This window comes from Phyllobates terribilis, unplaced genomic scaffold (genome assembly GCF_046119375.1).
Source record: "Phyllobates terribilis strain yellow unplaced genomic scaffold, ASM4611937v1 Scaffold_4__5_contigs__length_816908805, whole genome shotgun sequence".
NCBI lineage: Eukaryota > Metazoa > Chordata > Amphibia > Anura > Dendrobatidae > Phyllobates > Phyllobates terribilis.
Genome location: NW_027362764.1, coordinates 584,035,476 through 584,061,994, shown reverse-complemented (window position 1 = coordinate 584,061,994; position 26,519 = coordinate 584,035,476). Strand labels below are relative to the sequence as shown.

The 26,519-nt window shown below is 45.9% G+C and overlaps 1 pseudogene; it reads left to right on the top strand.

Moving 5' to 3' along the window:
* The first annotated feature begins 999 nt into the window (after positions 1–999).
* On the top strand, positions 1,000–24,954 carry LOC141264690 (histamine H3 receptor-like; annotated as a pseudogene).
* Positions 24,955–26,519: the final 1,565 nt, after the last annotated feature.

Genomic DNA, 26,519 nt, shown 5'->3' with positions numbered 1-26,519 from the left:
GAAGCATTACAGGGGAGCAGAGAAGATCACACAGGAGTAGGATATTTGCTAGATCTGAAGTTTAAAACAGCTAATCTAAGTGCATGAACAAAGCAGTTGAAATAGACCTTTCAGCATGGAGTTTAAAAGAAAAGTAAGCAAGAAAGGATAATGAAGTATATTATAAGGATTCATAACTTTGCAAAGACTGTTCGATAATTCTAAAAAAAAAGTTTAGTTAATGTCCATTAACACTTTGTATCCGGTTTACATAGGCTTCAGATGTGCACTGAATGATCTATAATAGTTGAGAGTCAATAGGCTGCTATGGTTGTCGACAGTGAAAGTCCTGTTTACACAGGATCGATGCGCAGCCAATAAAATTGATCTTTTGTGCAGCACAAAAGATCATTTCACCTGAGGAACTATCATTTTGCTTGTTCATAGGGTGATTGGCAGTATGTTTACACTGCACGATTATTGTGAAATGAGCTTCCAAGTAATGCTTATTCACGATAATCTTATAGTGTAAATGGACCCTTACTCTTTAATTTATCTTAATCCTCTGAAATTAGCTAATGTTCTGTGACAAGTTAACATTATGGTGCATAGTGAATCATGATAACCCTTGCTACATCTGTAATGCAAATGTGTCATATAAAAGTGAAGGAAAACGGGTGTATTTTTACATTATCTGTTCTATTACACTATATACAGTGGATTATTGCTGTGGTCAGGGCTCGACTTCATTCATCAGGGAGAACATCTGCAGTTCAGTTTTTCCAAACAAAATTGGAATCATTTAGCGTTGCCTTGTTTTCTCATGTGTATTAATTGCTAAATCACTAGCAGCCAGTATAAAAGGCAGCTGATAGTTATCTTGTAGTGTGTCTGGGTCGTCGCTGCATTCATGTGTTACTACAGAGGGGAGTTTTAGTTAGGGGATCTCCTGATGCTGGCCATCTTGGCATTGCTTTATTCTAACATGGCTTTTACATACTGTAGCCCACACAGAATACAATGACAAGACTACTGGTTTATAATCAGAGTGGACTGGATGTGTTAAATCTGAACGAAACCTCTGACTTGGATCCACAGTATTCAGAAGGTGCTAAGAGCATGATAATGCTACTTATTTCTTTACTGATGATGGTGACAATTTTTGGTAATATTCTCGTTATGATAGCTTTCATTGTGGATAAGAACCTTAGGACACAAAGTAACTTTTTTCTTCTCAATTTAGCCATTTGTGATTTTTTGATAGGTAAGAATATTCATAATTATCTTCAATACATATCTATCCAAGGCGATATGAATGAGGCAAAAATCGATAATGATGCTTTTTCTTCTCACTAACATCTCTGAAGTTGAAAAATACACGAGGTTCAGTCTGAAAATGACCAGCACATTTCTTACTTAGTAGATACGCAAAAGAGAAAATACAACACAGTAGTTTGGGAACCTGATATATAGATATTCACGACTCACAGGATGCTGGAGGAAGTCTTCAATGTGGCTACCTATTGGGTTTTTGATCAGAAACATTTTGAAAAAAAGAGCCATGTAGAATTTTTGTTATACAGTAATGATCAATACAATGTAAATGATTACATCTGTTAAGGAGTAGAATATGTATGCAGTGTATGATAATTTTTTTACACAATGTGGATGGCCAGGTGTGTGTGCATCACTTCTCTGAGGAGAAGATGGCTCCAGGATGTCTATAGGAAGAATGCATGCTGGTGGAGCATGAAGCTCTGTCCGATGTTCTGCTGGGAACTTTGGTTCCTGGCATCTAAGTGGATGTTACTTTGACATGTACTTCTTACTTGAACATTTCTGCAGATAAAGCATTTTTACACCTCCTTGGCAAAGAGATATTGACTAGGCCTCCAATTTCCATATCTCAAACTGTCTGAGTATCTGTGAGATGTGCTGGTAAAACAAGTCCAGTTCATGAAGGTCATCCTATAGGATGTAAAGGGTCTGGTGCTAATGATTTGGTTCCAGATACCACAGGAGAACTTTAGGTTTCTCATGGAGTAAATGCCTCAATGCATTAGAAATGTTTCAGTGTCACAAGAGGGACCTACACAATACTAGATCTCTGATTATATGGACACATTAACACATTCAGTTTTTGGTCAGTATTTTACCTCAGTATGTGTAAACCAAAACCAGGAGTGGGTGATAAATACAGAAGTGGTGACGTGTTTCTATTATACTTTTCCTCTGATTGTTCCACTCCTGATTTTGGCTTACAAATACTGATGTAAAAAACTCACCAAATACTGAATGTGTGAACGTGACCTAGCATCACGGCTAATTAGTATAGTACTATCTTTCTCCACTGAAAAATAAGTGCAAAAAAGAAAAAGACAAACTTAACATATAAAGTCATTCATACCATTGTATCATTTCACAGAATTAAAAAAATAATAATCTATTGATCTTGATTAGGACATATAAAAGTTTTTAAAAATATTGATTAAATGTAAAATCCCTTTAATATTATAGTTTGATTTTTTAATTTTCATCTGTAATTTGTTTTTCTAAGTTATTCTCCATTCACTTTCTACAAACAAAGTAGAAGGTCCCATAGATACCTTATTCTTCAGACTATAAGACGCACTTTTTTCCTCCAAAATTTTATAGTCTTTATAGTCCGGATGTATACGGTCCGAGTGTGGATGGTGTGGGGTGTGGGGGGAGTGGCAACAACGTAGGAGCGGGCACAGTGCTGCTGCTGACACTGTGCCCGCTGTTAAAGAAAATGACTATTCACTGATCCTCATGCCCATGGGCGTGTGGAGTAGTGAATTTTCATTCTCCTTAATAGTGCACACAGTGTCAGCCGCAGCCGCCAGATTCCTGTAGCGACTGTGGCTAACAGTGTTCCCTCTATTAAAGAGCGTGAATATTCACTGCTCTCCACTCCCATGGGCGTTGGGAGTAGTGAATATTCATTCTCTTTAATAGCAGGCACACATAATCACCGAGCCGCTGCAGGAGCCGGTGGCTGCGGCTGACACTGTGCGTGCTATTAAGGAGAATGAATATTCACTGCCGAGACTATGGGCGTAGGGAGCAGTGAATATTCCGGCAGCTGACCTCAGTTTGTGTGGGCGCTTGTGTCACGGATGTATCAAGTGTGACAGACAATCGCTCTGGATCCAGCTGTAGAAGGTCACTGCGCTTGGCATTGCAGATGCCTTCTTGATCCTCTCATCTCTGTAGTGTAGTGATATCCTTCTTCCTTTAGGACCCAGCAGCAACCTCCACCTTCTGCTGCTAATTGACACACCCTTGCTTTGTAGTTAAAAACTCTCAGTGTCTCCAGAGAATCGCCAGTGATAGTTCTATGTTCCTCTGTCCATGCCTGGAGTACTAGTAGTCAGCTAGTTCCTTCTTGGACTTCCCTTGGAGGACAGTTGGTGTTATCTCTCTGTTTTCCCAAGCTAAGTATATCCCCTTTGTTTGTTTACCTTTTTGTTTTTAGTTACAGTGGGACCTGACTAGTATTCACCCCATCCCCTACCTACCTAGGGCCGAGCTCTACGGACATTCAGGGATTAGGTTTCCTACTCAGTGAATAGGTGCGGAAACTATATAGGGATGATAGGGTAGTCAGGGTAATATTAGATCTGCCTAGGGGTCTCCACTCCCCCTTTCTCTAATTGTTGGGTTCCCTTCCCCCTCTTCCCCTAGTTGTACACTTGTTCCTTCCCTTACCTTGCGTGACATTATCACCGGCCGACATTTAAAAAAAAACAAAAAAACTGACACTAGTTTTTTTTTGGGGGTGTGTGTTTTTTTTCCTCTCCCTTGGTTCATGGATCCCGTTGCAATGCTGGCTGAGCAGCTGCACAGGCTGTCACTGGAGGTGACTGACCTTCGCTCTGAGGTTCAGCAGCAACTGCAGCGGCTGCAGACTCCTAATGTTGGGGACTCTGCGGGGAGGTCGGTCCAGTTTGAACCTAAAATTGCCCTCCCGAACAGGTTTTCACGAGGTAGGGACAAGTTTTTGTGTTCAAAGAAGCTTGCAAATTATATTTTAAACTTTGTCCTTACTCCTCTGGAGATGAGGAGCAATGAGTGGGGATTGTGATCTCATTGTTGCAAAGAGATCCTGAATCCTGGACTTTCACTTTGCCACAGGGTTCTATTTTTCTCCAGTCAGTAGATGTTATTTTCGGGGCTCTAGCCCTCATCTATGATGATCCTGACCGAATCTCCTTGGTTGAGTCCAGGCAGCATCGCCTTTAGCAGGGGAATCGGTCAGTGGAGACATATAGCTCTGAATTCCGTAGATAGGCAACCAATACCAAATAGAATGACCCGGCTCTTAGAAGCCAATTTTGTCAGGGCCTTACTGAAAAGTTGAAAGATGCCTTGGCAGTGTATGAAACCCCGGAGTCCTTGGAGGCAGCCATGTCATTGTCTATACATGTTGATAGACGCCTTCGGGATAGGTGGGTGAGACCACCTTCCCGGAGCCCTCTTTTCGGGGTAATGCCCCTTTGCCGGGGGAGGGCGGTCTGGGGGTGAACCAGTACTTGTGGAGTTCGAAGAACCCCTGCAGTTAGGGGGTGCCTCTGTGTGTCACCCTGGCCTGGATGCCACAAAATGTATTAAAGCTGTGTCTGAGAGCAAGGGGGAGGTTCTCTAGTCAGGGGAACATTAGCATGCAATGCCTCCTGTCTCAGGCCAGTAGGGGGAGCAGGCTGCCCCTATAAAAGCTGGTGCTGGGGGCAGGGTTAGGGAGAACTTGATGGCCTGTCTCAGGACTGAGACTTGTCCCAGAGCAGAGCAGGGACAGAAAGTTGTATTGCACCTAAGAGGAAGTGTGGCAGGAGGAGAGCCACAAGCCAGAGACAAGAGGCGAAGAGATCCTGTCTTGGCAGATCACGGACTTAATTTACCAGACTTTGGTGTCTGAGGCTGGAAGGATTCCACATCCCCCATCAGAGAACCAGTCCGCAAGGGACTGTATATTCCTTGGCCTAAGAAGCCTGGAGGCCCTGCCACAACCGAAGGGACCAGTAAAGCCGTACAAGGCTGGGAGAAGAAAGGAACCCACGTCGCAGGCCATACAGGCGAGAATACACGGAGAGCTCGGAAGCGTGGGCTGTTATCCTATAAGGAGGAGATAGTCAGAAGGAGCGCAGAAAGCACGGTAGGCCTACACCCTCACCCTGACCAGGGCCAATTTCCCCATTGCTCTCAGACATCCAGGTCCCCTCCTAGCAGGGACTGTTTGTGGGTCAGTTTACCTGTTCTAGTAAAGACCCTGGACTGCAACCTGTTGTCTGTGTGCTCCTTGCTCCTCCAGCACTATCAGCACTGGGACTCTCACTACCATCACTCCCACCATCCATTATACTGCCCTGGGGCCGCACTCTTCCCGTGGGGAGTCACACTACTCTAGCTGCACACCTCATCAGCCCCAGCGGTCTGCATGCAGCGGCGGTTCCTAATAACCGCAATCCACGGGTGGCGTAGTCGGACATTATCAACAGCACATAACGGACTATCACTGGCCTGACCACCCTGAGCCACGGAACCGGGTTGCCACTACTACTCCCATCGTTCCCCTACTGCCCGGATCCGAGTGCTCCACGGCCCAGGGGGCGAGTCATCTGCGTCGTATGTTTCCCCTGAGATCCCAAGAAAAGGGTTTGTGTTTTTTTTTGTGGAAAAAAGGGACAGTTATTGGGGCCTGTCCCTCGAATCCTAAGCAAAAATAAACTCGATTAACCCTTGGTAGTCTGGAGTTGGATAATCAGGGGGTGTGTTTGTCGAAAACCTGCAGTTCTCGGTTTGTCCTGACAGCAGAGGTGATGCTAGAGAGCAGTACTGAGAAAATTTCTGTGTTTGTAGACAGTGGAGCTGGAGTCAGTATGGTTGATGTTGAGTTTGTGAGAACTCATGGGCTTGCTTGCTGTACTTTAGCTAAACTCATTCCTATTTATGCCATCAACTCAGTGCCACTTGCACAGAAAGCTCTGACTCAGATTGTACATAATGTGAGACTGAGGGTGGGGTCTTATCATTAAGAGATAATTACTTGTTATGTCCTAGAAGGTCTTCCCATTCCGATTGTACTGGGTGTACCCTGGTTGGTGAAACATAATCCGTTAGTGGATTGGCAAGGTCCTCGTCCAGAGCAGCAGCAGCGGAGCCACGGCCTACAGAAGAGGATCGTCGGAAGGTAGGCCACGCTTAACTAGGGGGGAGGAAGATGTCGGACACAGAGGCGCCCACTACCACCAACGCAGCTGCAGCAGCGGTGATGCCCTTTTCCCTGCCCTACATCCCTGGGGCGGCCTGGCTGTCCAAGTACTCAGGGGAGCCCCATGCCCTAACTGACTTTAAGGAAAGGCTGTACAGTTTGTTCCAAGTCTACCCCCTGACAGAGGAACAGAAGGTCAGCATACTAACAGGGCAGCTAACTGGCGCAGCCCAAAGGGAGGTAAAATCATGACCCACTGAGGAGAAAAGGACTGTGAAGGGTATTCTGGCCCGGCTGCGGGGTACCTTTGACACACGTACCTCCGCTGAAATTAAAATGAGGTTCTATGGATGTAAGCAGCGGGCACAGGACAGCATCAGAGACTATGCCCTAAATCTGCAGGAAGCCTTGAGGGCTATTCAACAAACTGACCCTGGCAGTGTGCAGGAAACGGATAAGCTGCTAAAAGAACAATTCATAGAAGGTCTGCTGTCTAGTGCCCACAGGGCCCAACTGCGCCTCATGTTCTTTCAGAACCCCGACCTGACCTTTGCCCAATTTAAGGACAGGGCCATAAGGGTGCTCCGTGAATGTGCAACCAGTGGCGCTATAAACCCCAGGCGCCCTGCTCTCACCTACCACCAGGAGGCGGCGCCCTCCTCTATGGACCCCGTGGGGGCTGATGCACAGGCCCTGAACCAAGCCCCGTTGAAAAAGATGTGCACCACCAAGTCCAGGAGCTGACCAGGAGCGTCCAGGCGTTGCAAAAGGGAACCCGTCAAGACCCATCGAGCTGGCTTCAAGTCAGGAGGATGTCCCGTGGCGTCGACAGAGGAGGATCCCATCGTTCCGAGGGAGGCTCACAGACCGCTACGCAGAGGATGGACAGCCCATTTGCCGTCGATGCAACCAGCCCGGACACATTTCCAGGTACTGTAATTTAAACGGGTCCAACCTGGGGCAGAGGGCCGACCCCCAGGCATAAGATCACCAGGCCCTTATAATTGGCGTGATAAGTACGTTGGGGGGCGCCCGGTTTTACCCGTGGTGCTGGATGGTATCCCCATGAGCGCCTTGCTGGATACTGGGTCGCAAGTAACCACTATCCCTTATGTACTTTTTAAGCAGTATTGGACTGATGCTGATATCACACGGTATCCAGACAGTAACTTGAGCATCATCGCCAGTAATGGCTTACCCGTGCCGCAGATGGGGTTCAAGGAGATCAACATTAAAATTGGTAAAGTTGAACTACCGGCACAGGGAGTGATTATTGTGGACATTGACCGTCGTGAAAGTCACCCTAAAATAACTGTGGGTACTAACGTAATTGAAAATTGTCTTTCAGAGGTAATTGTAATTCTACAACAGGTGGCGGTGAATGCTAGTTCCAGCCAACAGAGAGTCCTCAACAAGGAGATAAAAGCCCTGATGAGACGGCAGCAGGTAGAACTGTCTGGTGGTGAGATCGGTAGCGTAAGACTGAGTGACCCATTCCCCATTTCCATGCCTCTCAAAAGTGAAATGATGATCTGGTGTCGGACTGCAATCGGGTTGAGAGGTAGAGACTACCAAGCCATGGTAGAACCCGTGTACTCAGACAGCAAGCCCACCATTTTGACAGCCCGGGGGGTGGTTGATGTCCGTCATGGGAGGGTGCCCGTCCGCATCCTCAACATTGGGGAGAGGGAAGTACACTTACCCAGGTACGCTACACTCGCCAAACTGTTTGTTGTCGAACACAAAGCTATCAGGGCCGTGGAACCCTTGACTCCATCTCCTCAGGCGGAGGGTAATGGCTCCCAGAAACAAAAGGAGGACTGGTGCCAGAAACTCCACGTGGGTGCTGACTCCACTCCCCTGCACCAAAAACAAGGAGTCTACCGGGTGGTACAGGAGTACGAGAGAGTCTTTAGTAAGCACCCGCTAGACTTCGGCAGAGTAAAAGGGATAGAACACCACATCCCCACAGGGAGCCACCCACCAATAAAAGAGAGACACAGACCTGTACCCCCTGCACATTATCAGAACGCAAAGGGCATGCTAAGAGAAATGAAGGAAGCTGGGGTCATTAGAGATAGCTGTAGCCCCTGGGCAGCCCCCTTGGTTCTGGTGAAAAAGAAAGACGGCACCATGAGAATGTGCGTGGATTATAGACAAATCAACCGTATCACCCACAAAGACGCATATCCGCTGCCTAGAATAGAGGAGTCTTTAGCCGCACTAAAATCAGCTAACTTCTTTTCTACTTTGGACCTTACTAGCAGGTACTGGCAGGTTCCTGTGGCAGAGGCTGACAAGGAGAAGACCGCCTTCACCACCCCGATGGGACTGAGCGAATTCAACTGTATGCCTTTCGGGCTCTGCAACGCACCAGGGACCTTCCAGCGGCTGATGGAATGCTGTCTAGGGCACCGAAACTTCGAGACGGTCCTCCTTTACCTGGACGACGTCATCGTCTATTCGAAGACCTACGAGGACCACCTAAAGCACCTGGCCGAGGTGTTCGAAGCCCTGGCAGGCTATGGCCTGAAGGTAAAACCATCGAAGTGTCACCTGCTGAAACCAAAGGTCCAGTACCTAGGGCACGTGGTAAGCGCGGAAGGAGTGGCCCCCGACCCTGACAAGGTCACGGCAATCAAGAGCTGGCCAAACCCCTCGAACATCAAAGAGGTGAGACAGTTTCTCGGGTTGGTAGGCTACTACCGAAGGTTCATCCCCGGGTTCACTAAGATGGCAGCTCCTATGCAGGACCTCCTGATCGGACAGTCTAAGTCCAGAAGTCAAAAGCTACCCTTCAAGTGGGATAAACCGGAAGAGGAGTCCTTCCGCCAGTTAAAGATGGCCCTCACAGGGGATGAGATCCTGGCCTACCCTGATTATGGCCAGCCTTTCATTCTCCACACAGACGCCAGTAATGTGGGACTGGGAGCCGTACTGTCCCAAAACCAACAGGGCAGAGAACGGGTGATCGCATACGCCAGCCGGAAGCTGAGGCCCACCGAGAGGAACCCGGAGAATTACAGCTCCTTCAAGCTAGAATTCTTGGCGGTGGTGTGGGCCGTGACGGAACGCTTCAAGCATTACCTGGCCTCCGCAAAGTTCACCGTGTACACGGACAACAACCCGTTGACACACCTGGACAATGCAAGATTGGGTGCCCTAGAACAGCGGTGGATGGCCCGTCTCTCCAACTATGACTTCGTGATCAAGTACCGGGCTGGCAAAACCAATGCCAACGCGGACGCCCTATCAAGGATGCCTCACTTACCTGAAGGTGACGAAGACCCAGAAGAGCTGGAGGAGGTAGAACTCCCCGCGTTTCACCGGTATGGAGCTGCTCAACACTCCCACCGCGTGAAGGAGGAGGATCTAACAACCGTGATGATCAATCCCCTACCTCACCACAGCTGGGCCGAGACCCAAGATAGTGACCCTGCCATCCGCCTGGTGAAATATCTGCTGACCCAGGAAGACGCCCGCATGGATCCGGATGCCCCAGAGGAAGCCAAGCAGCTATGGAAAGAGAAGAGCAAGCTGTTCCTCTACGAAAACAAGTTGTGCAGAAGGATTGTCAACCACCGGACGCACGAGCTGACCTGGCAAGTCGTGGTCCCAAGGCGGGATGCAGCTATGGTCCTGGGGGCTTACCATGACAGAGCGGGGCACTTCGGTTGGAAGAAACTGGAGTTCCTGCTAAGAGGAAGATTCTTTTGGGTCGGCATGAGAGGAGCTGTAGAAAAATGGTGCAGAGACTGTGGCCCTTGTCACCTAAGGAGGAAGGACCGTGCCAGCCAGAAGACACCCTTGAGGCCCATCGTCACCACGCAGCCTCTTGAGCTGGTAGCTCTGGACCATGTCAAATTGTCTCCAAGCCGATCCGGATACATCTACGCCCTGACAATCGTGGACCACTATTCCCGTTTTCTAGTGGTGGTCCCGGTAAAGGACTTGACAGCCCAAACAGCGGCCAGAGCCTTCCAGCAATATTTCTGCCATCCACACGGGTATCCGGAACAGGTCCTGACAGACCAGGGTCCAGCGTTCGAGGCTGAAATCTTCCAGGAGTTCTGCAACCTCTATGGCTGTAAGAAGATTCGTACAACGCCTTACCACCCCCAAACCAACGGAATGTGTGAGAAGATGAACAATATAGTCATTGATCTCCTGAAGACGTTGCCCCTGGAGGAACGCAGCCTGTGGCCAGAAAAACTGCCGGACCTGATAGACCTATACAACAATATCCCGGTGAATGCTACAAACTGCACCCCGGCTTACCTGATGCGAGCCAGACCAGGTAAGCTGCCCGTAGACCTGGAGATGGGAGTCCTAATACCTGAGGACACCTCCCCGGATGCGGACTGGGATACGGAAAGGCAACTGCAGTACAAGAAGGTACAGGAGAGTGTGGAGAAGAGCCTGGCCCAGGTGATAGAGAGGCAAGAAAAACTCTTCAATCAACACGCCCCTGCTGGTCCCCTAGAACCTGGTGAGCAAGTCCTAAAGCGAAAAAGAAGGCTACATAAGTTGGACGACCAGTGGGAAAGGGAACCCTACACCGTACTGCAGTCTGACCATGACAACCCGAAGGTGTGCGTGATCACCAAGGACGGAGGAGAAACCACTAGCACCGTCTCCAGAGACCACCTCAAAAGATGCCCCGAGCAACTCCGTAGTGCAGAAGAGGATCAGAGTGACCTTGAACCCGCAGAGGACAAGGAAGAAATGATCAGCACCGTTCTCGGAGAGTTCCCTCAGTCCTGGACTCGCATAAATGATGCCATAGTGGTAACTGTCCTGCATTTCCTGCAACCGGCACAGCAACAAGCAACACCAGAGCCGGAAGGTGAAGAGGAGCAAGCAGTTCCAGAGGCAGAAGAGCCTGTACCAGCAGCCCAGGAGAGTCAACCCTCTGCTGACAGTGAGCCTGCCATGCCTGCGGTAAGCCAAAGGACCCGCAGACAGCTGCCTGCCCTACCTGTACACCCAGCTGGTAGCTGTGCCCCTAACGCTAGTGGGGAAAGCCAAGTCGGTCCACCACCAGACAGTGGGTTAAGGAGGTCAACCAGGAGCACAAAGGGGCAGATACCCGCTCGCTGGAAAATATAGGGCGTACTAAAATTGTAAATGACCCTGTTGCCAAATGTTGAATTGTTTGCAAAGTTACATGCATGTTTGGTAATTCTGTGTTTCAGTTTCTTGCAGCTACCGTAAGGACTCACAGGTTATGGACTTTAAATAACCGGGACCTTGTATGGACTGCGTTTGGAGCCTAACCCAGGAATGAACTAAGACTGTAAAGGACTTGGGGTAGGACAGACCCCCACCTGGTTAAGGCTCTCGTTGTATTGGTGATATGGACACCCGGTCACAGGCCACACTGTGACCTTAAGAACTCAATCTGTGCGTCGTCTGTCTATTAATGTTTTATTGTTATGCATATTGTCTTTGTTTATTGTTTAGTCCCGGAGTACTAAATTTCACTAGGGGGGAATGTGTCACCCTGGCCTGGATGCCACAAAATGTATTAAAGCTGTGTCTGAGAGCAAGGGGGAGGTTCTCTAGTCAGGGGAACATTAGCATGCAATGCCTCCTGTCTCAGGCCAGTAGGGGGAGCAGGCTGCCCCTATAAAAGCTGTTGCTGGGGGCAGGGTTAGGGAGAACGTGATGGCCTGTCTCAGGACTGAGACTTGTCCCAGAGCAGGGACAGAAAGTTGTATTGCACCTAAGAGGAAGTGTGGCAGGAGGAGAGCCACAAGCCAGAGACAAGAGGCGAAGAGAGCCTGTCTTGGCAGATCACGGACTTAATTTACCAGACTTTGGTGTCTGAGGCTGGAAGGATTCCACATCCCCCAGCAGAGAACCAGTCCGCAAGGGACTGTATATTCCTTGGCCTAAGAAGCCTGGAGGCCCTGCCACAACCGAAGGGACCAGTAAAGCCGTACAAGGCTGGGAGCAGAAAGGAACCCACGTCGCAGGCCATACAGGCGAGAATACACGGAGAGCTCGGAAGCGTGGGCTGTTATCCTATAAGGAGGAGATAGTCAGAAGGAGCGCAGAAAGCACGGTAGGCCTACACCCTCACCCTGACCAGGGCCAATTTCCCCATTGCTCTCAGACATCCAGGTCCCCTCCTAGCCGGGACTGTTTGTGGGTCAGATTACCTGTTCTAGTAAAGACCCTGGACTGCAACCTGTTGTCTGTGTGCTCCTTGCTCCTCCAGCACTATCAGCACTGGGACTCTCACTACCATCACTCCCACCATCCATTATACTGCCCTGGGGCCGCACTCTTCCCGTGGGGAGTCACACTACTCTAGCTGCACACCTCATCAGCCCCAGCGGTCTGCATGCAGCGGCGGTTCCTAATAACCGCAATCCACGGGTGGCGTAGTCGGACATTATCAACAGCACATAACGGACTATCACTGGCCTGACCACCCTGAGCCACGGAACCGGGTTGCCACTACTACTCCCATCGTTCCCCTACTGCCCGGATCCGAGTGCTCCACGGCCCAGGGGGCGAGTCATCTGCGTCGTATGTTTCCCCTGAGATCCCAAGAAAAGGGTTTGTGTTTTTTTTTGTGGAAAAAAGGGACAGTTATTGGGGCCTGTCCCTCGAATCCTAAGCAAAAATAAACTCGATTAACCCTTGGTAGTCTGGAGTTGGATAATCAGGGGGTGTGTTTGTCGAAAACCTGCAGTTCTCGGTTTGTCCTGACAGCAGAGGTGATGCTAGAGAGCAGTACTGAGAAAATTTCTGTGTTTGTAGACAGTGGAGCTGGAGTCAGTATGGTTGATGTTGAGTTTGTGAGAACTCATGGGCTTGCTTGCTGTACTTTAGCTAAACTCATTCCTATTTATGCCATCAACTCAGTGCCACTTGCACAGAAAGCTCTGACTCAGATTGTACATAATGTGAGACTGAGGGTGGGGTCTTATCATTAAGAGATAATTACTTGTTATGTCCTAGAAGGTCTTCCCATTCCGATTGTACTGGGTGTACCCTGGTTGGTGAAACATAATCCGTTAGTGGATTGGCAATCCAGAGAGGTTGTTGAATGGGGAGATTACTGCCACGAGAACTGCTTAAACATTTCCCTTTCTGCAGTCTCTATGGAGACCTTACCTGTGTTTTTGTTTGGTTTTAAGGAACTTTTTTCTGAGAAGGGGTGTCAGGATTGGCCTCTTCATCGTGCATATGACTGTCCTATTAACCTGACCCCCAGAGCTAAGCTACCAAAGCCCAGACTGTATAATCTTTGTGGCCCTGAGAGACAAGCCATTAAGGATTTCATTGCTGAAAGTCTGAAGAAGGGACATATCAGACCCTCATCTTTGCCCGTGGCGGCAGGGTTCTTCTTCGTGAAGAAGAAAGATGGCGGTCTCCGTCCCTGTTTAGATTTCCGGGAAATTAACCAAATTACCATCCGAGATCCATACCCTCTTGATCTGATTCCAGATTTGTTCAGCCAGGTTTTGGGAGCTAAGGTGTTCTTCAAGTTGGATTTAAGGGGAGCCTACAATCTGGTTAGAATCAGAGAAGGGGACGAATGGAAAACAGCGTTCAATACTCCTGAAGGGCATTTTGAGAGTCTGGTTATGCCGTTCGGTTTAAATAATGCTCCCACGGTGTTCCAGCATTTTATAAATGATATTTTCCATCATTTGGTGGGCAGGTTTATGGTGGTCTATCTGGATGATAATTTGATTTACTCACCTGATTTTGAGACACATCGAGGGCATGTTAAACAGGTGCTCCAGATATTAAGGGATAACAAACTATATGCCAAACTAGAGAAATGTGTTTTCGCCGTCCAGGAGGTGCAATTTTTGGGGTTTATATTGTCATCTTCAGGTTTTTGAATGGATGCGGAGAAGATTCGTGCTGTCTTTGATTGGGACCATCCCGAGAACCTGAAGGCTTTGCAGAGTTTTCTGGGCTTTACTAATTTTTACCGTAAATTTATTCAAAATTATTCGGTAATTGTGAAACCCCTCACTGATATGACAAGGAAGGGGTTTGATTTTTTTAAATGGTCGAATGCCGCCTAGCAGGCTTTTTCCTCTCTAAAGAGTTGTTTTGACACAGCACCTATACTCGGTCAACCCGATGTTTCTCAATCTTTTATCGTTGAAGTTGATGCGTCTGAGGTGGGGGTTGGGGTTGGGGCTGTGTTGTCTCAGGGTCCGTCCCCTGGTAAATGGTGTTCATGCGCTTTCTTTTCCAATAAATTATCTTTGGCTGAGAGAATTTATTACGTGGGTAATAGGGAGCTTTTGGCAATTAAATTGGCGTTCAAAGAATGGCGACATTGGTTGGAGGGGACTGTCCATCTTTTTACTGTTATCACTGACCATAACAACCTGTCATATCTTCAATCTGCTAAACGTCTCAACCCTAGGCAAACTATATGGTCCCTGTTTTTTACTAGGTTCAATTTTGTTGTCACTTTCCATCCAAGAGTCAGAAACATCAAGGCTGATGCTTTGTCCCAGAGCTTCCATGGTGGTGGTGACTATGAGAGCCCTACCCCGATTTTGCAGAAGGGGGTAGTCATTTCGGCATTGTACCCTAACATAGAGGGTGAGGTGTTGGAGGCTCAGGGGGACGCCCCTGCTTCCTGCCCTTTGGGGAGGTTATTTGTACCATCTAATCTGCTCCATAAAGTAATTGAGGAACATCATAACTCGGTGCTTGCTGGTCATGCAGGTGGTAAGGCAACCACGGACCTCCTTTCTCTGCGTTTTTGGTGGCCGGGATTGCATCAGAACATGTGTCTGCTTGTAGTATTTGCACACTTTCTAAAGTATCGCATACTCGTCCGTCTGGTCCTCTTCTTCCACTACCTATTCCTAGCAGGCTATGGACACACTTGTCCATGGATTTTATTACTGATCTACCGGTATCTGCCGGCAAGACTGTGGTTCTGGTGGTTGTAGATAGGTTCAGTAAAATGGTTCACTTCGTTGCATTACTGGCACTTCCGAATGCCAAGACTCTTGCTCAGGTATTTATAAATGAGATTGTGAAGCTTCACGGGGTTCCCTCTGATGTGATGTCAGATTGGGGAGTTTGTTTCTTGTTTCTAAGTTCTTGAAAGTTTTCTGTACTCGACTGGGGGTGCAACTTTCCTTTTCTTCTGCCTTCCATCCTCAGTCAAATGGACAGACCGAGCGTATTAATCAGAATCTAGAGACTTACCTCAGGTGTTTTGTCTCCGATAACCAGGAGGATTGGGCATCTTACTTACCGTTGGCCGAGTTTGCTATTAAAAATCATAGCCAAGAATCTACCGGCAGGTAGGTTTCCATCTACAGTTTGGTACTTTTAGTGGGGGAGGGGCTTCAGGAGTTCCTGAGGAGAAACGTTTTGCATCGTCGCTCTCTTTTGTGTGGCAGGGGGTTCAGAGTAATTTGAAGATCTTGGGAGACAGGTACAAACTTATAGCTGACAGGAAACGCTCGCCGGGTCCGGACCTATGTGTGAATGAGTTTGTGTGGTTGTCTACCAGGAATATCAAGTTCAAAGTTACTTCCTGGAAGCTAGGACCAAGATTTATTGATCCCTATAAAATAACTGCCATCATTAACTCAGCAGTGTTTCGTGTTGAGCTACCTCAGGCTCGTAAGATCCACAATGTGTTTTACAGGTCTCTGCTCAAGAAATATGTAGAACCCCTTGAGTCCTCTCCCCTGCCGCCGCCCCAAGTCATTGGTGATGGTAATTTGGAGTTCCAAATTTCGAGGATTGTGGATTCTCGTCTCCAGTGTCGTTCCCTACGGTACTTGGTGCACTGGAGGGGTTATAGTCCAGAGGAAAGAATGTGGGTTTCGGCATCAGAGGTGAAGTCCCTTAGACTGGTTCGTTCGTTCCACACCTTTCATCCTGAGAAACCTGGTCCTGAGGGTCCGGAGGCCACTCGAAGAAGGAATTGAACTGTCACCGGTGTATCAAGTGTGACAGACAGTCGCTCTGGATCCAGCTGTAAAAGGTCACTGTGCTTGGTATTGCATACTCATTCTTGATCCTCTCATCCCTGTTGTGTAGTGATATTCTTCTTCCTTTAGGACCCAGCAGCGACCTCCACCTTCTGCTGCTAATTGACATACCCTTGCTTTGTAGTTAAAAACTGTCAGTGTCTCCAGAGAATCGCCAGTGATTGTTCTATGATCCTCTGTCCATGCCTAGAGTACTAGTAGTCGGCTAGTTTCTTCTTGGACTTCCCTTGGAGGACAGTAGGTGTTATCTCTCTGGTGTCTTCCCAAGCTAAGTGTATCCCCTTTGTTTGCTTACCTTGTTGTCTTTAGTTACAATGGGGTCTGACTAGTGTTCACCCCGTCCCCTCCCTACTTAGGGCCCAGCTCTAGGGACATTCAGGGATCAGGTTTCCTGCTCGGCGATAGGTGTGGAACCTATATAGGGACAATAGGGTACTCAGGGTGATATTAGATCTACCAAGGGGACTCGACTCCTCCTTTCCCTAGATGTTGGCCTCCCTTCCTCCTCTTCCCATTGTTGTACACTTGTTCCTTCCTTCACCTTGCGTGGCAGCATGGCAGTGACGTCATGCGCTGCTGGCATGGTGAGATCAGCTGCTGGTAGAAGAACAGGATGCAGTGCTGGAGCAGAGGGAAGGAAGGTGAGTAGAATCCTTTATTTTTTTATATGTGTGCAGCGTGATGGGCATGGGTGTGCCATGCATACCAGGGTGGGGGTGCCATGCATACCAGGATGGGGCTGGAGGTGCCATGCATACCAGGATGGGGGTGCCATGCATACCAGGATGGGGGTGCCATGCATACTAGGATGGGGGTGCCATGCATACCAGGATGGGGATGGAGGTGCCATGCATATCAGGGTGGGGGACCATGTATACCAGGATGGGGGCCATGTATACTAGGATGGGGATGGAGCCACGTATAACAGGAAGGGGGGCATATATACCAGGATGGGGGCATATATATACCAGGATGGGGGATATTACTACAGAATTGGGGGACATTACCCCTAGAACAGTGTCAGCAGCAGACCCCCTCCCCCATAACAATGCATCATGACCACATTTTTTGCTTTAATTTTTTTTTCTATTTTCCTATGTGCGTGTTATGGTCCGGTGCATATTACAGTCCGAAAAATACGGTAATATTTGTGAGTTGCCCTTCAAAGAGCAGAATCCAGCCTGTTTCAAATGAGTTGTCTGCTTGCAGAAACATGTAAAAGTTGGGATGTGTATTAGCCACAGGAAAGGATTTGGTCTCTTTCACTGGAGGAATTGCATGACATTTATTTGTATTAGTAACTAGCTGTACTCGGCCACGCGTTGCTGTGGCTCAGTCTGGTTAAACAGAAAAGAAAGAAAGAGAAAACGCACTTTTCTAAAATATTTAATTTCACAATGCTTGATAGCTGTGCCCATCCGGCGGGCAAGGTGGCAGCTTGTATCCTGTGATCCCTGCAGGCCTGTACTCTGCACAGGTCACTAAGGAGGTCGGTACTTGCTGTCAGGTGTCACAATGGAGCCGATCATGTCAGGGATTGCTAGTTATGCAATTCCCTAGTACAGAGGGAATGTGACAGGAGGGGGTGCAGAGATGAAGTCAGGCGGAGGCAATGGAGGGGGTGATCCGCTTGACATGTCCCGGGCCAGTATCGGCCAGATCACAGTGCCGCTCCCACCAGTGGCGCAGTGGGATTTGCACTTGCTCTGTCCACTGCTGCGAGGCTCAAACCCAGCTCAGCGCCCAGAGCGGAGGCCTTGGCCTGCGCCTCTCCGTGCAGCCTCCTTCTCTCCTTCCCTTCCTCCCCCGCTTGTTGTTGCGCAGTCGGAAATAAGACTCACCTGCCGGAGAAAAAGCCGCAGCAGCAGCGGTGCCGGAGAGCAGAGGCGGCCGCCTCTCCGGCGGTGGTGGTGATGAGCAGCAGCGTCTTTCGGCCTGGAACAGATGGTCTCGTCATTCCCCTTCTCTCCAACCCCCACGGGGGACACAAAAGGAACAGAGCACAGGCAGCAGCTGGGGCGAATGAAGGAGAAGGGTTTATGAATGAGATGTCACAAAGGGGGGAGGGGAATGTCAGGCGGCCGGGGAGAGTCAGCCTCTGACTGAGCACGTAACACCCCCCTCTCGCTGTTGCTTTTACGTCTAACAGCTGGTATATAAAAACATAGTAGGTATATAAAAACATGCGTGTGTTCAAATGCAACGTTGTGTTAAAATTTCAACATAATCGATGAAGAACTTTCGGAGATTTAAGATTTTGAACAAACTAACATTTACATTTTTATTTATATAGATAGATGCATTGAACTGACAATCATTGATGCCAATGGTTCAGTTATTTTTTCTTATTTAATTATACAGTATAATTCATATGTGTAATATGATATATTTCTATGACTGCATACTCCATGTTTTATGTTTTTCTTTAGGTGCATTTGTCGTCCCTTTGTATGTGCTATATTTACTCACTGGGAAATGGATGCTGGGAAAACAGATTTGCAAACTGTGGTTAATTACCGATTATTCAATGTGCACTGCCTCAGCATTTAATATTGTTCTAATCAGCTATGATAGATTCCTTTGTGTAACAAAAGCTGTAAGTTATTCATCTCTAATTATATTTTATATATTAAAGAGATCCTGTCAGCAGGTTTTACTATCACAAACCATACATATCTGTGTTAGGTCACTGTAGTCCAGAACAGGGGCGGACACTGACAGCTTGGGGCCCCTGTGCAAAAAATGTTTCTGGCCCCCCCCCCTCCTTTTATGGCTTTTATGGTGACAAAGCTACAGATATATATAGCTATTTATAACTATATATGCACACATATATACACAGTACATATCTTACAAAGTCTCCTTTATAATTTATTTTGCTGTCCGTTATTATACAGTGCCCTCTCTTGTTATGTACAGCACCGTCCCTTACATATCAGATTATTTATAGCCCCCTGTTCTTTAATACATACCGCCCTCTCTTGCTAGATACATAATGAAATGACAGCTGATGGAGCATGGGAAAGCTTCTTTTCTGATGAAGGAGACTGATGGACTGGTGTTCTGGTCACCAACTGCTCAATCAGCAGACATTTTATATCTAACAATAGAGGACTATGTAATAAAGAGAGGGCGTGTGAGCATGTCCTATTCTGATCCTCAAAATCGGATCAAAACAGGACATTCTCTAAATTTTTTTACGCATCATTCTTCCTCCCAACACATTAGGATATGCAGCAGAATTTTCTGCTGCAAATCCTGAACGTGTGCACATAGCCTTTGTCCCTGTCCTGTGTTCCCCCCATTCATTTTAAGTCTTTGATAGCATCATAATGAATTTGGGGGTGGGAGAAGACATTATGGGGTACTTATCATCCTCCACCACCTCTCAATTCATTACAAGTCCCGGATAGCGTCTTCTCCCACCTTTTTAATTCATTACAAAGTGTCCTATGCATCTTACCACCTCATTTTCCTCTCCTCTACTCCCCTCACTGTCCTCTCTCCACCCCACTCATTGTCTTCTCTCTCACCCCACTCATTGTCCTCTCCCCCCACCCTACTCATTGTCTTCTCTCACACCCCACTCATTGTCCTCTCTCCCACCCCCCTCAGTGTCCTCTCCCACACATCCCTCATTGTCATTTCCTCCCCTACCCCTGTTCATAAGTCCATTATAAGTTCCCCTTACTCCCATCTCAATCCCCCACCCCACTCATTTTCCTCTCCCCCCATCCCTCATTGTCCTCTCCCCCACTTTCCTCTCCCCCACCTAATACATTGTCCTCTCCCCACCCAACTCATTGTCCTCTCCCCTACTCCCTTATTGTATTCTCTCCCACTCCCTCATTGTCCTCTCCCCCACCCCCCTCATTGTCCTCTCCCCCACCCCACACATTGTCCTCTTCCCCTCCCCGCTCATTGTCTTTACCCCCACCCCACTCATTGTCCTCTCATCTATCCCACTCATTGTCTTCTCCCACACCTCACTTATTATCCTCTCTCCCACCCTCATCATTGTCCTCTCTCGCACATCCCTCATTGTCCTCTCCTCAGGGTATTGGAAAAAAATCACTCACCTCTCCTTACATTTCCCCGAGGCATCGCTGCTTCTCTCTTCTTCGCCGGCAACTTTCTAAATGACAATGGCATGCGGCATGCTAACGTCATTAAGCTGCGCGTGCCTGTGTCACAGATGAAGCGCCGGGCTGGCAGCTGAGGATGGGATTCTGTGACTCTATTTTCTCCTGTATGTAGCGGAGCTGGAGGATGACTCTCTGCCTGGCATGCCACATATGATGAGGGCAATCTGGCTATGGGATCCCCCGGTACTTTGGGCTCCAAGCAACAAGACAGATTGCCCTCATTATTATTGCCCTGCAAGGGCCCCCCTCCACCTCCGGGCCCCAGTGCAGCTGCATTGGCTGCACCGGCGGTATGTTCGTCCCTGGCCCAGAATTAATCTATACCTTTGTTTTTGTAATCCTTCTTTATGTTTCAAAGTAATCCTATGTTCAATTCTTGTACTTTCTTGTACTTACTGTACTTTGTATTCGCCTACCTCTTTCCAATTTTCCACTCCTGTCGCTTTCAGACAGGTCACTCTTCTATGAATGATTTGTCTCCCCTGCTGGATATCTCATACAGGCACCGTCTTTCCTCGCACCAGTCGTCTTCTCAGAGAGATGGCGCATGCACAGATTCATAGTCCTCACCCCACTGTGTCATCCAGATTTTACTGCACATGCACTGACATCGGGAGTGACAGCGCCTGCACAAAATGTTTCATTTACACTAGTGTGGGGTACATAAGATGTATTGTTCACTTTTCATTGCATTTTTTCTGGAAGGGTTGTAACATGTGACCGAAAAAACACAATTCAGGTGTTTTGAAATATTTTTATTCTCTTTTACAGTGTTTACCATATCTGTTAATTAATTTTATATTATGATAGACCAGACTTTAAAGAACGCAGCAATACCAAATTTGTTTACTATTATTTTTTTTTATTTTTAAAGGAGGAAAGAAGAGTGATTCAATTTTTTTATTACTTTGAAAATTTTTTTATTTTACTTTAATTTTTTAGTTCCCTCATAGGATTTAAATATGTGATCATTTTATTGCTTACAATATGTACTGCAATACCATAGTATTGCAGTAAACAGTGTAAATTGAGATCTCCTGAAGCACCAAGATGACTACTGACAAGGGCCTTCAGTAAGCGCAACAACCGCCGTGTTAACCCACTTGTGCCCCACGATCGCGATACGGGGTCTAATCACAGCGGGTGCATACGCACACTGGCAGCTGCTTCATTTTGGTGTTGCTGTCATTTAAATGGTTAACAGCAGCACTCAGAGCTCATCTCCAGCTGCCGCTGTTAGACATTAGCTACTGCAGCGCAGTCAGTAGCCTAACATTTCTGGCTTTCTGCAGCTCACTGCTCTGCTTGTTTTTTAGTCTGCTAAGTTCTTGAATCCTTCTAAAAATACAAACAACGCAAGAAAGGAACACAAACGGAGCCCAAAGTTTCATACTTTGGACTCTGCTTGCTTTATTTCACTAAATAACTGTTTGGGGCACTGTCTGAATCCTGTTTGATATTTATGCATTGCAAAACATATTGTAAGCAGGCCCAAATTGTAATTAGAGTGTGAGGGATTTATTACAGATACTGGTCTATTGTCCTTCTGGGGGGTCTTCATAAGGCCACACTAAGATTAAGCTCTGTATGCATCATTCCTTCAAAGCCCCTATAGAAAAAAAGCATTCTGGGGAAAATGCATTAATACTGGAATACGATGTAAGCGGTGTACCATTCCCTCCAACCATCATACGGTGTACACCAGATACATTAATAGGTTTGCAATTCAAACAAAACTAAATTGTCTAGAATCTATAAAGATGCCGGTGAAGATCCAAAAATATTACCAGTTACAAAATATTGTTTTATTTATTAATAAATAGATCTGGACAACTGAAGATACCATACAATACAATAACAAAGGACTTATTAAAAACATAGGAGGTGGAGGAACACAGCATTTATCTAAAATGATGAGTGTTAGGCAATGGACATGCAAATATTGAAGTAATACTCAAGTGAGTAACGCCACAAATAATATTGTATATAATGTATAAAAGGTATGGCGACTCGTAGAACACACCAAGCACAATAATATGTGCTATAAGGTGCAATTGATGCCATGCACAGATGAAATAAATAAGTCATAAACTCATTAGGTGAATAGACGTAAAATCCATAAGAGAGTGAAAAAACATTTGCATGAAAATGATCATTATAAATACTAACCAGACGTCTCCATGCACAAAAGATTGCTGTGTGACCTCCACCTCACCCACCAACGCACGTTTCGTAAATGCATCCTATAGAAAACTATATTGTCTAGGCTGAGACCTGTGTATTATACATCTACCATTCTTTACTTATTAAATAAATCACCAAAATTAGATTTACAGGTTAAATACTGATTCTCTGTCTTATGCTTAAAGCGATATTCCCATCTCCAAGATCCTATCCTAATATGTAGTAGGTGTAATAATAATAATATTAGCAAATATCTTCAATTAGAAATTTAGTACAGTTCTTCTGATTCGCTATGTGGCTTACAGCAGTAGCTTTGGCATCCATGGTTACAACCAGTCATATAGTGGCAGTTAGTTAGCTGTTAGAGGTCATAACCATGGATACCTAGGCTACTGCAATGCCCTGCACATGGGGTAAGTGACACAGTGAATCAGATGGATTATACTACATTTCTAATTGTAGGTATTTGCTAATATTATTATTTTTACACCTATTACATATTGGGATAGGTTGATGGAGGTGGGAATACCCCTTTAATGTTATATCTGTGGCCCTTAACCCCTTTCTGATGTGGAGCATAATAGTACGCCCCACGTCAGATCCCCCTGTTTGGTGAGGGCTCAGCGCCGGATCTATACAACTGACATGTGCCCGCAACAGCCGCGGGTGGAATCGCGATCCATCCGCAGCTGTTAACTAGTTAAATGCCGCTGTCAATCTCGTGCTTCCGGGAAGTGCGTTGTTTGCCCCGCCCATCGGCGACCCGTCACATGACCGCGGGTCACCAATGGGTTTTGACCGCGGGTCACCAATGGGTTGGCATGACATCCCGGGGTCTGCAGGAGACCTCTTTGGTCGTCATTGCCAGATTGCTATGAGCGCCGCCCAGTGGTCGGCGCTCATAGCAATTGAGCATTTCTGCTACACACAGGTGATCTGATCATCACCTATGTGTAGCAGAGGGGAACAGGTAACTGCTGCTTCTAGTCTCCTATGGAGATTATTGAAGCATACAAAGAGTTTTAAAAAAATGTTTAAAAAAAAATAGAAAAAAATATAAAAGTTTCGCCCCATTCAAAATAAAACAGTAAAAAAAAACCCGCCACATCCACATATTTGGTATCGCCGCGTTCAGAATTGCCGATCTATCAATATAAAAAAAATTAATCTGATCGGTAAACGGCGTAACGAGAAAAAAATTCTAAACGTCAGAATTACATTTTTGCAATAAAATACATGTTTGTGTGTCTAAGAACTCGTAATGACCTGTAGAATAATAATGGCAGATCAGTTTTAGCATTCAGTTGAACGTGGTAAAAAAAAAAAAACAAAACTGGAATTGCACTTTTTTTGCAATTTCACCGCACTTGGAATTTTTTTCCCCATTTTCCAGTACACGATATGGTAAAAACAGTGATGTCATTCAAAAGTACAATTTGTCCCGCAAAAAATAAGCCCTCACACGGCCATATTGACCAAAAAATAAAAAAGTTATGGCTCTGGGAGGAAGGGGAGCAAAAAACAAAACCGCAAAAAAAGAAAATGCTCCGGTCATGAAGGGGTTAAACAGAAAGTATCTGTACTTTTTTATTTGGCAGCTGTTATATCGTTCTGTCCAAAAAAGACACAGTCAGACAGCTCTGAAGATGGCTTCCATCTGGGTAATGTCTTTCTCACTATACGGTCCTGCCATCCTATTTTGGAAGCAGTTTTTGGTAAAAAAGAGATGGCTGAGAGTGAATGTATGCCCGCCTTTAGTGACACCTGGCATTTCTTCTTGGGGACATCAATATTTGATTTTCTTCTTCCATTAATAAGTATTTCATTTTTTAATCTGAGCATCTACTGGAGCATTACTAAACGCAGCAAGAAAAAAAGACAACATTCTGCTCCTCCATCATCTGCTCCTCCATCATCTGCTCCTCCATCATCTGCTCCTCCATCATCTGCTCCTCCATCATCTGCTCCTCCATCATCTGCCCTCAGAGAAAATCATGGTAAACCATACATGATAGCCACAACTCTAATACTGTCTACAGATCAGACGAAGATTTCCGTGCCACTAAGAAAGAAAGTGAAGAAATCTCTCAACCAATGTTTTCAAACAAAAGACACTTCACAAATGGACAATGTATCTAATAGTTATAATATTCATGTCATTCAGCTATCCAGGGACAAGAAAGTGGCCAAATCTCTGGCAATTCTTGTTTGCATCTTTGCTATGTGCTGGGCCCCTTACACTTTTCTTATCAGTGTCATAACTGCCTGCCGGGGATACTGCATACCTTCTTATTGGTATGATATCACAGTCTGGATTTTATATGCAAATTCAGCTATCAACCCTATATTGTATCCATTGTGTCACAAGCGTTTCAGAAAAGCTTTCTCCATCATTTTTCATCTGAAAAAATAAGCAGTTACAGTGTTTTGGGGTTAAAATGTAAAAAATAAAGGGGTGAGGAAATTGCTTTTGAATTTAGATTCCTCTCAGTTTGCAGCACGATAAAATACATTTAGCCAAATGAAATAATAAAAATATTGGACAAAAAATTGCATGTATTTTAATCTTTATTCACTGGGGTAATTTTGCATAAAAGGAACCTGTAGACTCACATGAACAGTGACCAGCTTCTCCCTGCTCCAGTTGATTGATAGGTCTCTCCCTATGTACACAGAGAAAGACATACCAAGCTGCTGTTGCATAGACAGTTCTCTGGTCCAAATCTCGGGCAGCATGAATCTAATTATTATTATTAATTATTATTATTATTTATTTTTAGAGCATCGTTGATTTCATGGTGCTGTACATGTAAAATGGGGTTTACGTCCCCCTTTCTTTTCTTATCTCTAACGTCTAGACACTTAATGACCTTTTTGTATATTATTATTGGATGATAATTGCACTGGGACATAATCTATGTTCTTGTTATATAATGTACAGATCTTGATGTTCTCATGTGACCAATAAATGTTTGTTTAAATTTTCAAAAACTTAATAAAAACTTATTTAACATACAATCTACATAAAAAGGGGTTTATATATAAATTACAAATATAAATTACAGTGAACAAACTAACAGTGACAGATTGGTACAGAAGGGATAAGGCCCTGACTATGTCGGCTTACATGCTACAGGATGTTGGGGAAGGAGACAGTAGGTTGGGGGGTTGCAGCAGCTCTGGTGGTGTTGGCAGCGTGGTCATTGCAGGCTGTAAGAGTTCCTGAAGAGATGGGTTTTAAAGTTCTGTTTGAAACTTCCAAATGTGGTAGATAATTGAACATGTTGGGGCACAAAATTCCAGAGGATGGGGGATACTCTGGAGAAGTTTTGGAGGTGATTGAGTGAGGAATGTACAAGTGTGGAAGAGAGAAGGAGGTCTTGGAAGGACCGGCCAGTATATGTAGGAAGATATCGAGAGATTAATTTGGAGATATATGAAGTAGACAGATTATGGATGTCCTTGTAGGTCAGCGTTTTGAATTGGATTCGTTGGGGAATTGTAAAAGTAACAAAACATAAAGAAAAAGAAATGAACAAAAACAACAGAATAAAGGTAAAGGCTTATTTGTTTTAGTAAGCCGACGCATGCAAAATTTACCAAGTAAGAAGAATACTGGAATTGATGTTTTTTTCCAATACACATCAAGATGAATTAATAAAAGATACATTTTAAAAAAGTTATATGCACCCCTGAAAAATGACTATGAAAATTAAAAATCATTCCGGAAAAAAAAAAACCCTCATACAGCTACAGTGGTGGCCAAAAGTATTGGCACCCCTGCAATTCTGTCAGATAATACTCCGTTTCTTCCTGAAAATGATTGCAATCACAAATTCTTTGGTATTATTCTCTTCATTTAATTTGTCTTCAATGCAAAAACACAAAAAGAATTGTCCTAAAGCCAAATTGGATATAATTCCACACCAAACCTAAAAAAGGGGGTGGACAAAAGTATTGGCACTGTTTGAAAAATCA